General features: G+C 38.3%; 1 protein-coding gene across 1 annotated transcript in view; it reads right to left on the reverse strand.

Annotated features, from left to right (window-relative positions):
• Positions 1–9,105, reverse strand: part of ece2b (endothelin converting enzyme 2b) — a 79,861-nt gene extending 70,756 nt beyond the window's left edge. Inside the window, exon 1 of the mRNA XM_058799540.1 lies at positions 8,984–9,105. The gene's annotated coding sequence lies outside the window, so the exon portion shown is untranslated. The remainder of the gene's footprint in view (positions 1–8,983) is intronic.
• Positions 9,106–12,816: the final 3,711 nt, after the last annotated feature.

Genomic DNA, 12,816 nt, shown 5'->3' on the forward strand with positions numbered 1-12,816 from the left:
ATAAAACTATTCACTATTAACTAGCTGCTTATTAGGCATATTACTAACATATTGGCTGTTTATGTAAGACTTTAGCCAGCAATTCTTTCTCCAACCACTAGGGGTCATATTCCTGCCATGACCAGCAGTATTGCTCCCAGCCACAAGGGGGCGAAGGATGTCTGTTGCCTGCAATCTTCCTCCCAGTTGCCAGGGGGCAACCATTGGCAAGAACTCTCAGTTGTGCCTAGCAATCATTGTTGATGATACTCACCTGTGTAGGGCCCTATTTAAGTTTGCCTTTAGTCATTGTTTTTTGTTCAGTCTTGAGCCTTCCTACCTGTGTATCCTGTTGCATACCGGGAGTCTATTGTAATCCATTGTGCTTGTTTTGTTTTCCCTTTTTGTGACTATTGGAAGCTTTGCTTCTGGTTTTGTTTGTACTTTGTTTCTTGTTTTTGGATCTTCTACAAGTAAAGCTACTTGGAGTTTATAACTCTCGTCTCCTATTTGTCATTCCTCTGCACTTGTGTCTCAAAATCCTTAACCTTGAGTTACCTCACTCAGGAAGAACACCAGCTCTGTGTCTAGGAGACTGGGGTTCTAGCCCTACTAAAGACAACATTCAAGATTTTAGTCTATAGTCTGGCAGTTCCTGCTTCTGTATGGTTACAGCAAGACTGAACCAAAAGATGGACCCAGCAGAGAGTCAAGGCCCTTCATCAAATGTGGAGAGAATATTATCCGAGCTTAGCAATCAAGTTAAAGCTATTCAACATCATGAACTGATACTCACAGAAATACTTCATCGTTTGAACTCTCTAGCTTTGCTCCAAAATCCTCTGTCTCAGGAGGTTCTTGAGTTACCCACGCCACCTCCCATCTTACCTCAACCAATTCCAGCGGTTCCTCTTCTTGAGCCCAGGCTACCACCTCCTGAGAGATATGATGAAAATACCAGGTTCTCTCTCGTCTGATCTTGAACAACCTCTTTGTCAAACTAGAGAAAAGTGAGTTCCACAGCACTACAGTCTCTTTCTTTGGTTTCATCCTGTCATGTGGCAGTGTACAGATGGATCACAGCAAGGTTTGTGCAGTCCTGGAGTGGCCCCACCCTGACTCATTGAAACAAGTCCAACGCTTCCTGGGTTTTGCCAACTTTTATAGGAGATTTATTCGAGGCTTCAGTTCCATTGCAGAACCTCTCATAGCTCTCACCAGGAGGTCTGGCACACCCTTCCAGTGGACAGAGAAGGCTAACCAGGCGTTCGAACGTATCAAACAGCTGTTTACTTCAACTCCCATACTTACCCTACCAGATCCCGAGTTACCGTTTATTATCGAGGTGGACGCATCTGATGTGGGCATGGGAGCAGTTTTATCCCAGAGAACGACTAGGGACAATAAACTCCATCCTTGTGCAGCCTTTTCACGTTGACTGACAGCAGCAGAGAAGAACTTTGATATTGGGAATCGGGAGTTCCTGGCCGTTAAGCTGGTATTGGAGGAATGGAGGCACTGTCTGGAGGGCAGTAAACACCCATTTGTGATATGGACCGACCACAAGAACCTCACTTACATCCAGGGAGCCAAAAGTTTAAATCCTCGGCAAGCTTGGTGGGCCCTTTTCTTTAACCGTTTTGACTTTGTCCTCTTTTACAGACCTGGCTCCAAGAATATTAAGCCTGATGCTCTGTCAAGGCAGTTCGAGTCCCAGGAAGAGGAGGACAGATCAGAGCCCATCATACCAAGGTATAGAGTGCTGGCAGGCATCCAGTGGGACTTGGAGACAGCAGTACGCAAGGCCCAAATTCACCAACCTGACCCAGGTAATGGCCCATCGGATCGCCTCTTTGTGCCTAACACCATCAGGTCCGAAGTACTGCAGTGGGGTTATGCCACACCATCATCTGGACATCCAGGGGTCCTAAGAACCCTGAGGCGGATCCAGTCTAAGTTGTGGTGGCCCAACATGGGAACTGATGTCCGGAGAATGGTTGCTGTATGTTCCACTTGCGCCCAGAATAAGGAACCTAGAGCCCTCCCTCAAAGTAAACTACATCCCCTCCCTATCCCGAGACGACCCTGGTCCCACACATCCATGGATTTTGTTAGTGGCCTACCCAACTCTCAAGGTAACACAGTGATACTTGTACTTACTAAAATTCCTACAGCAGGCCAGACGGCAGAACTTCTCATGCAACATGTCTTCAGGATTCATGGGTTTCCTCCAGATATGGTGTCTGATAGGGGTTCCCAGTTTACCTCAAGATTCTGGAAGGCTTTTGGACGTCTAATCGGTTCCACCATCAGTTTGTCCTCAGGGTTCCATCGCCAATCCAATGGCCAGACAGAGAGAGTGAACCAGGAGATTAAGAAAATCCTCAGGTGTCTGATCTCGAACAGCTGCCCAGAATTTGCCCATAACACCCTCCATCATTCATTATTGGGTACGTCTCCATTTGAATGCAAGCTTGGGCAACCATTGGCAAGAACTCTGTTGTGCCTAGCAATCATTGTTGATGATACTCACCTGTGTAGGGCCCTATTTAAGTTTGCCTTTAGTCATTGTTTTTTGTTCAGTCTTGAGCCTTCCTACCCGTGTATCCTGTTGCATACCGTCAGTCTATTGTAAGCCATTGTGCTTGTTTTGTTTTCCCTTTTTGTGACTATTGGAAGCTTTGCTTCTGGTTTTGTTTGTACTTTTGTTTCTTGTTTTTGGATCTTCTACAAGTAAAGCTACTTGGAGTTTATACCTCTCGTCTCCTATTTGTTATTCCTCTGCACTTGGGTCTCAATCCTAAACCTTGAGTTACCCCACTCAGGAATAACACCAGCTCTGTGTCCAGGAAATCGGGGTTCTAGCCCTGCTAAAGACAGCATTCAAGATTTTAGTCTATAGTCTGGCAGTTCCTGCTTCTGTATCGTTACAGTTTATTAGTACTTATAAAGCACATAATTCATGAGCGTATTCTAGATCCCTTAACCCGACCCAATACCTAAACATAACTACTACAACTACCTTGCTAGGTAAGCAGCAAATTAGTAGTTTGAGGGAACTCTTAGTTAATAGAGTCAATGTGTTCCCTAATCTAAAGTGGAAATCGTTCATATCGGTTTACAACAACATCATATACACGTTACAGTGCTTTTTACTCCAGCTTGTTATCTTGAGGTGACCGCAATATGAGGAGGCAGCGGCATCACAAACAAACAGCATGCTTAAATGCTGTCGGAATAATAGACATCCCTGAGAAGACAATACAAAAACAGGCGCACAAACACACAGTGATGTGCATCTTAGAGAGCGGTTTCTTTAGTTGTGAAATGCATTATATAAAGCTGTCACATGCATGGCGCACACAGCCCGCAGATACTATTCTGCTATAAGAGTCTCATGTTCTGCCGTGGTCATAGCATCACTAATGAGATGGACTAAGGCGTTGTCATAGTATTGCCATGACAACAGTTTCCAGCCAGTTGGAGGCCAGCAATCCTTTTTTTCCTGTGGCGAGGATGAGTGTGGTGTGGGAGGATGGTGGGCTGAGAGCCGCGTCTGGGGAAAAACACACGAGTGTTTTCTCAACTTCCAGACTTATTTTTATAAATTCATTGAGTTGTGCTGAACAGCTCTATTAGCCGTTTCATGATGTCTGGAGTTCAACATCAAATGCGGCAATTTGATGTTGTAAACAGTCCATTTTTAGAGCACTTCGTTATGTATGCGATCCTTGAAGTGGAATAAACAGAATACCCTCATGCTTATTGTGCTTTTGGACATGTTCCCAGATCAGCATTCCTATCAACCAGACCGATTTCACAGATAGGGAAAGGGTTTGGCTCCTTTTAGCACTGCTAATGTGGTTTTCCTCTGTAGGACTGGGAATTGACTAAGAAGAAGGATGGGGTTTAGGATTAGGTTTGGAGGTTTTGAAGGGTTCGCTGCTTAAAGGGGTCATGAACAGCCTTTGTTTTTTTTATTTTGTACTGTTCTCTGAGGTCCACTTATTATGTTATCAAGATTTTTACATCATACAAAAAACATCATAATTTAGAAGTAATAGGCTATTTTCTGTTCCCCCTCATCGAAACACTCTGTTTGAATAGGCATGGAGGATCGTAGACTCGGAAGTAAATGCCCACTTCTATGATTGGCTAATAGTTGTGTATTTTTGACAGCCTACATCCTTCACAGATGGACGCTGCTGTGACATAGGTTAAAACATTACTCAAAATCACTCCCACTTACTCGCACTTGTGTGTTACTGTCGGATCCAATATAGTCGGCACAGCATTGTCTTTTAGTTTCAATCTTTTTGAAAATCCTGTGTCGAATTGTGCCTTGTTTGTAAACGAATCTGTGGTAAAATTAAGACAACAATGGACCAAGTTCTTACTGACGCAGCTGCCTAATGCTGGGATCAGAAGGAAGGCAAACACTATCCACACGGATTCGCTGTTTACGTCGTTTACGCTTTGATCTGAACAAAAACAATGTATCCACATGGCACAAGTATTCTCGTAGCTTCGTAAGATTACGGTTGAACCCCAGATGACACATAGCAATGTAATTAACACGATTAACATCCAGAAACGTAGCAAGGAGACCGGTAAAATAATCTGTCTATGAGAGCGCTCAGAATGCATCAAAAATATCTTAATTTGAGTTCCAAAGATGAACGAAGGTCTTACGGGTTTGGAACGGCACGAGAGTGAGTAATAATAACAGAATTTTCATTTTTGGGTGAACTAACCCTTTAAGGCTGGGAAAAGGTTAAAAAGTTTAATGATAGTACTAACTATAGTTTGCGATTTAAAGGGTTTCTATTATGCCATTTTACAAGTCTTGACTTGGTGTTTTTGGGGTGAAGGTTTTCATGCTTTGTTGTTCTAAAACCCCATTATTGCTAGCAAACTAAGAAGATAAATATTGTGATTATAATACATGTACAGTATGAACTGCATGTGAATTTCAACATTTTATTCAATTTATTATAATCCAATTTATTGCATTTCTCAGACCATCTGATTCTGATAACCAGCTCATATCATTATTTGCAAAGTCTTGATTGAAGTTAAAGTGAAAAAGGAACAAATTAATGATAACAGAACAATATGTGAACAGAACATAAGTACCTATAAAAATTCTTAAGATAGCCACTCATAAGGATTTAGGCCTCTTTAATATAATATGGTCCACCACAGGACATTTGAGGCACCTTTAGTTTTTACAGCATAAGCTTTGACAGGGGAGCTGCCTTAGATCACTCCTGGATAATGATTTTGTACACCTATGAATAACATAGACGTGAAACGCGTCTTTGCATTGGCCTTGCACCAAAAACATGCGGCAAGCAAATCGCTGTCCTGTCAATTATTCAGCTGCTCTGGTATTAAAAGATCTATTATTCAAGAGGAAGCAAAAGCTAGCTGAAAGAGTTGTAAATTAGTCTTGCAAATCAAATACAGGTGCCTTTCATCATAAAGACTAAGACAGGACACCTGTTTATTCATTAATGCTGAAATCACCGGTCACTGAATAGGGCACCTTTAACGCTTTGATCTAAACGCATTGAGTTGCAATAAAGGTTTCTTGATACACTGTATTTGGTTTTAGCCACCTCACGCGAACTGCAGAAAGCTCAGTATAATGATTTTGACGTGGTGTTACGAATCAATAATCTTCAAAGCTTCAGTTTCTATTAAATAATAATGGACAGTTGCATAACCATCTGAGAGTCCTGCTCATATATCTGCTAATACATCACCACCTTGTGGTAACCAGAGGAGTCACATTACCATCCTCCCACAGTGAGCTGAAAATATGTGTGATTGTGCAAAGGCTATGATCTCACCCCTACTGCTGTTCAGTGAACAGATGTGTTTCATAAGAACTTTTTGGTATTTTAAAGTATTTTAATTTTGGGAAACTTCCACATTTAATTAACATTTCAAAACATAATACCTTACAGTTTACACCAATTCTTAAATATAGCCCTGATGGCACACATGCATCACACAGATGTCTATTTGACATCTGTAGGATGTGTTTACTCATCTGCAATACGTCTATAGGACGTTTCCTATCAGATGTCAAATAGATGTTTATTAGATGCCTTTAAAATGCTTTAGAGAATGTATGTAAAACTGACATCTGAAAGACATCTGTCAAGTGTTTGTACACGCCAGATGCTTTCCAGATCAAGCAAGCTTCAACAGACGTCTTGCAGATGTACGTGTGCTATCTGGGATGCCTATCTCCTCTCTATTAAAAAGTGACAAAATCGCTCCATCCGATTCGTGAATGAATCATTCTTTTGAGCCGACTACTTTTTAATGAACCATGGAATCGCATCACTTCACTGAACACGATTCGATTGCAGGTGACGAGTCAACATACTGATTTAATGATTCTGTTGGAAGTAATGATTCATTACTGGGAGTAATGCGATTCAGTGCTCGAATGAGGTGTGATCGACAGCATGAAAAGTCTTTGCAAATGCCAAATTTGATTATTAATTTGTAGGCTAAACGTTTGTGAAACAAATCCGCTGTAAAAGGAAGCAATGTGGATGAGATAAAATTAAAATAACCCCCAAATCAATGCAGAAAGTCATGGTTTAACTACAAATAAAACACGGTTAACATTGTACTGTGGTAACAACAAATTAATCACAATTTTGCTACACTAACCATAGTACTTGTAGTAATGTTATACAAATGGTAATCGATCTGGCAAAAAAAAAAAAAAAACTATGGTTACTACACGACTATGATAAAATATAAATTTTTGTAAGGGCTGAATAGCTGATACTATGATTTGAACAAACTTTTCATTTGTAGCATAATTTGTCGCATGTGAATGATATCTAAAATCGAGAATCTTTTAGAGGTGTATTACTGTTCTAAGTATTGCACTTCTTTACCTTGAGAATAATAAATTTGATGTAGCTACAGCAGGCTAAACGTCCCATATACTTGCACTGAAGGAAGAACTCAGGCCATAGAGAGATCAGAATATGATTTGATGGCCTCCTTTAACTTTGGCTAATAAATAACCACTACTTAGAAACTACTAGCAACCCACCAAAACACCCAAATAGAGGTGATTTTATTCACTCGAGTACCACTTTTCTTCAGAAAGATTTTATTTCTTGCAGTATGTGCCCAAGGCCACTGCGGGAGAACATTAACACTCGTCCTTGATTAAATGATGCGAACGCTTCCATAAATAGCACTCATTAAGGGAGATTTTAATGCTTTAATCCAATGTTAGTTTCAAGATATCACCCAGCACAAATATGCATTTCCCAGGAATAAGCTCCATTGCTTCCTGCAGTCCCACTGAACAAAGGCGGTCATTCTGCACACCAACTATTACATAAGATGCAAGTTACTAATTAAGTGTGGAAGAATCGCATAATTACAGTGGGGAGGTCTTGCATGTTTTACAGGCATTTACAGAAATGTATGTAACTTGATCAACAGAAAAGAGGACCGCAACAATATTAGCACCAAAGGCACCATGGGGTTTGTTCTTGAACTGTAATTGACCGTGTTGTTGGAGACCTTAAAGCAGCGAGCTCTTTAGCTCTCAGTAAGTGATTGTGGCAGGGAGAGGGGCTGTGTGGTGGTACTACACTCATGCCAGCACACATCAAACAGACACTTTGCCCTGCAGCTCAGCTTGATACCAGAAGATAAATCCAAGCTTATCCTTCTGTCTGCACATAGAAAGTGATCGGTACAGAAAGACTCCTCACCGCTGTGGGTGGTTGTGAAGGGCAGCCTCATAAACAGCCTTCCCTCAAACCCATAATCCAACCCCTGATTTGAATGTGTTTTCGAACACGATATATAAAGAATTTCCCCTCAGGGATCAACGATGCCTTTCTGTTTGATTTTATTTTTCTATCAATGTGAATGATGTTTCATCCTTTTTTTTATTACGCCTGTATATGAGAAGAATGAACAAACAAATATTGATTTGAGTTGTAGTGCCTGAAATAATATTGGCATGTCGGTGAAATTAAATCCTGTCATAGCTTAATATTTTATTAAGCTATTCTCTAAAGCAATACTTTCTTGGACGCACTTTTAGGCTGCCATTCAAACCATATCAGATTCTTCCAGCCGAGGGAGCCGTCTTAATCTGTGAGTAGACTGTCAAGATAATACAACTATTTAATAACTGTGCAGCAGTGATTTTAGTGGACGTTCTCCTCAGTTTCACACAGGTGTAGTTCATTACATTGACTATGATCCACTAATGTTTGACAACCAGAAAGTGTCCCATACTGTATATTTTGTACTTTTTGCCATTTATTTAATGGGACAGTGAAGAACCGATGAGAAAAGTGATGGAGAAGTAGACTGTGATGTGACCCAAGCTGGACATAAACACAAATCCACACGAGCACAACATACATTCATACAGTATACTGAGAGCAGCGCACTATACAGGCCACAACACATTATACGTTTCATATCCATAGTTTTGTAATTGATTTTCAAATTTAATCTGTATGATTTTAACCTTTATTATGTTAACTTTGATAATAGCTCTACTGTTCTGAATGAATATATATTTCAACATATAAAAATATAGTAAGACTTCAGAATTTGGTTCAGGAATGTGCTATACCAGGATGGTGTGTCCATTAAAAAAAAAAAAAGTTATCTATGTAGTTTCTCAGCCATGATTTTTATTTGTCAGATAACAGCGTGTGAGTCAAGTCAGGGCTGTATGAGATTCGAACCATAGAGTTGTATTGTATCTACGATAAAAACAATAAAGTACAAACAAGACCTAAAATACCATCAACACCATAAATATTCAAACAATAAGTTACAAGTCATATAATCAAACAAATATAAGCAGTTTAACAATTAAAATACTAAATACAGTAATACATAAGAATGATAAATCACCTGTAACACTTTAAATATAAACCCAAACAAACACAATCTCAAAAATAACACAAATTCAAAGAAATAGACTTACAAAGTCAGGCAAACACCAAATCTCTCATGTTGCAGAGAAAGAAAGTGGACATCTGCTTCCAATGCACACGTGTGCACACAAACACAAACACCAAAAGCACCTAATCAATCATTGACTGCACCTGTGGAGACATAGCTCCTCCCATCACGTCACATGATCCATGAGAATTCTCAACACTAACCCTGCGTCCCAACGTGCATACTATCCACCCTATCAGCTCTAAATACTATTGAAAATTACTACTATCACATAGAATTTAGGATGGATAGTATTCACATTGGGACGCAGGCTAACTACTCTATTTCTTAAATAGAATAATAAAATGACCTCATAGTTCTAACATGTTGTTACATAATTCTAACTATTTTTGCTATATAGATCAAATAACAAACTGTTCCAATATTTATACACTCTAAAAAAAGATGGTTCTTTAAAGATTCTTTACATGTAGTAACGGTTATATTTAGAACCATAGCATCCTGAAGAACCCTTTCATGCTGAAATGGTTCTTTGTGTTAGAGTTTAGGGTTCTTTATTCATACTGTCAATTTTTTTGCTACTTTTGGCCTTCGTGAACATAATTGTTTTTACATAAACAAATGTGACCCTGGACGACAAAACCAGTCTTAAGTGTCAATTTTTCGAAATGATACTGAATAAATAAGCTTTCCATTGATGCATGGTTTGTTAGGATCGGACGATATTTGGCTGAGATACAACTATATGAATATCTGGAATCTGAGGGTGCAAAAAAATCAAAATATTGAGAAAATCGCCTTTAAAATTGTCCAAATGAAGCTCTTAGCAATGCATATTACTAATCAAAAATGAATTTTTGATATATTTACGGTAAGAAATGTACAAAATATCTTCATGGAATATGATCTTTACTTAATATCCTAATGATTTTTGGCATAAAATAAAAATTTATAATTTTGACCCATACAATGTAGTTTTGGCTATTGCTACAAATATACCCCAGCGACTTAAGACTGCTTTTGTGGTCCAGGGTCACAGATGGACACACTGTAATTCTAAACTCAGTTGTGTATTTCAGATGCATCACATCCTACAACCTCGTCATCTGCAGAGAGAAACCACCACCAAAATATGCAAAATGATGGACTTTCAGGCATCATAGAAGATTATGAAAATACAGTATTTCATTGGAACTTGGTCTTCATCACACTATTTTCTGTTTCTATTTTGTTTTACTTTAAGTATTTATTTATGTTCAATGTCAATTGTCATTTATTAATGTATTCTGCTAATAACTGTTGTTAGAGCACTGTAATTTTTGTTACAATTTCGCATGTCATTAAAAATAAATAAATAAAAGTATCTAATTGACATGCTATTGTTGTTGTTTTATTATGTAAAAACCCTAATAGAGCCTACAAGATAATATAAGACCAGGCAGATAGAGGGTAAAAACTATATTAATAAATCATATATACAAATAATATTAATAATACTATTAAAGATATAAATATACTAATATTAATGAAAAACTATCATTAAAAAGACCATTAAGGTAAGCATGGTTCTTTATGGAACCCTATAAAAAGGGTTCTATTTAGCACCAAAAAAGGGTTCTGCTATTGTTACAAGCTGAAGAACCCTTTTCTGGTACTGTTTAGAACCATTTTTCGTAAGAGTGTTCCTGTGGCTCAGTGGTAGAGCATTGCGTTAGCAGCGCAAAAGGTCGTGGGTTCAATTCCCAGGGAACACACATACTGATAAATGTATAAATGTATACCCTGAATGCACTGTAAGTCGCTTTGGATAAACACGTCTGCTAAATGCATAAATGTAAATGTAAAGAGTGTATACTTATATCCAGTGTTGGGGAAAGGTACTTTTAAAAGTAATGCATTACAATATTGCGTTACTCCCTAATTACATTACTTAGTTACTTTTTATGGAAAGTAATGTGCTGTTACTTTTGCGTTACTTTTTAAATATGAGCAGGGCTTGATTGTTTTTAATATAAGAAGTTCTATTTATAGCAAATGTCAAGTCAAGTCACCTTTATTTATAGCGCTTTTAACAATACAGATTGTGTCAAAGCAACTTTCCAATATCAGAATAGGAAAATAGTGTCAATAATGTAAAATGACAAGATTAAACACTCAATTTTCAGTTAAAGGCATTTCATTATTGAATTCAGTGAGATGTCATCGTCCTTTTTGTAAAGATGTACACTCTTCTATCTGTTCACACTGGCTCCATTGTGCTGGCTTAAGCTTTCTGATTCATTATACATGTTGAATTACATCATACAGTTCTCCATCTGTGCTGAGCAGGACCAGTTTTCCCACAGCAGTCTCCAGATCTCCTTCAGTGGAAAAGCCGCTTATCAACACACTCTCCAGCCACTTGGTCATTCCTCTTCTTCTCTCAACCCCTGATTTCTGCTCTCGACCCCGAGTGTTAATGCTTGCGTTATCAAGAGCAGATGACAGGCCTGACAGCAAATTAAGTGTCACAAGGAATTAAGAAAGAAACTCTCTGAATGTTACGAGGTTTTCTTTGAGCATCAACACACAGCAGCAGTCACATGTTTGTCCTGACATGAATGTCAATCAAGTCACAAAGTTAGGTCAGGAAAAAGAATCGCAGCACTAGCCTACTAATGAAATGCGTCTCTAGACCTGCAGTAACAACTTGCTTATGTCAGTGTCGTTTTATTTTTCTAGTTATATTCATTAAATAGTTCATATTTCATGCATTTTGTGAGTAAGCACCACTGAGCTAAATGTTGTACAGATCTTTAGACCACATGGCTTTTGGTTTTGGTGTTGTGCTGGTGTTCTTATGGTCTCTGACAAGACGACCGCCTCCTTTCTGCATATCTTCAAACTGCGCCTACAAGGGCTAGATAGATAGTCTTGGTATGGTCTTAACTCGAACTTAAATCTATTTAGAGATCCCGATTTGTTTAGAGAAAAACAGGCTCTCACTGGATCATATGTAGTGGGTGTTATGGGCACTAGAGGGCGGCATTAGAGCAGCTTTCTCTTATTATGATTTCTGAACGCGACAGTGAGACAGGCGCGTCCAATCTGTATCTAATGTACAAGGTCATGCACAATAGTGTACTGTACGATGAAAACCATCAAATAATCCAGCAAGTCTGATTGATGGGGGTAATCTACTTGTTTTTCTAATTGGTAGTAGGATTATCTTAAAATATTTGCCATCAATTTGTAATTTTACGTTTGAAATTATGTGCTGATATCAATACTATTCAAAAGTTGTGGGTCAGTAATTTTCTCAAAGAAATTAATATTTTTATAGAATTTGACTTACATTTTACAAAAATGATCATGGTATAGGCAAAAAGAAACAATTTATACATATATATATATATGCTTATTCCTCAATCATATATATATATATATATATATATATGTGTGTGTGTCATTTTCCACAAAAACCTTGAGCAGCAAAAACTGTTTTCAACGTTGTTATTAAGAAATGTTTCTTAATCAGCATATTAGAATGATTTCTGAAGGATCATGTGACTGAAGACTTGAGTAAAGATGCTGAAAATCAGCTTTGATCACAGCAATAAATTACATTTCATAATATACTGACATCGAAAACAGCACAATTAAAGTAACATTACTTACCAAATATTCATGTTCTTACTGTATTTTTGTGAATACACACATATGACTCATCTTTCCAGTTACTCTTATGAGTACATATTCACAAATCAATATATATTTAAAATAAGTGTCATTTCAAGACGAGTTGAGAAATGAAGTTGAATAACTTGAACGTTCTTCAGTAGATCTGAGAAGAAAACACACCGTACACACTCCAAC

Source organism: Onychostoma macrolepis, chromosome 15, assembly GCF_012432095.1.
Source record: "Onychostoma macrolepis isolate SWU-2019 chromosome 15, ASM1243209v1, whole genome shotgun sequence".
NCBI lineage: Eukaryota > Metazoa > Chordata > Actinopteri > Cypriniformes > Cyprinidae > Onychostoma > Onychostoma macrolepis.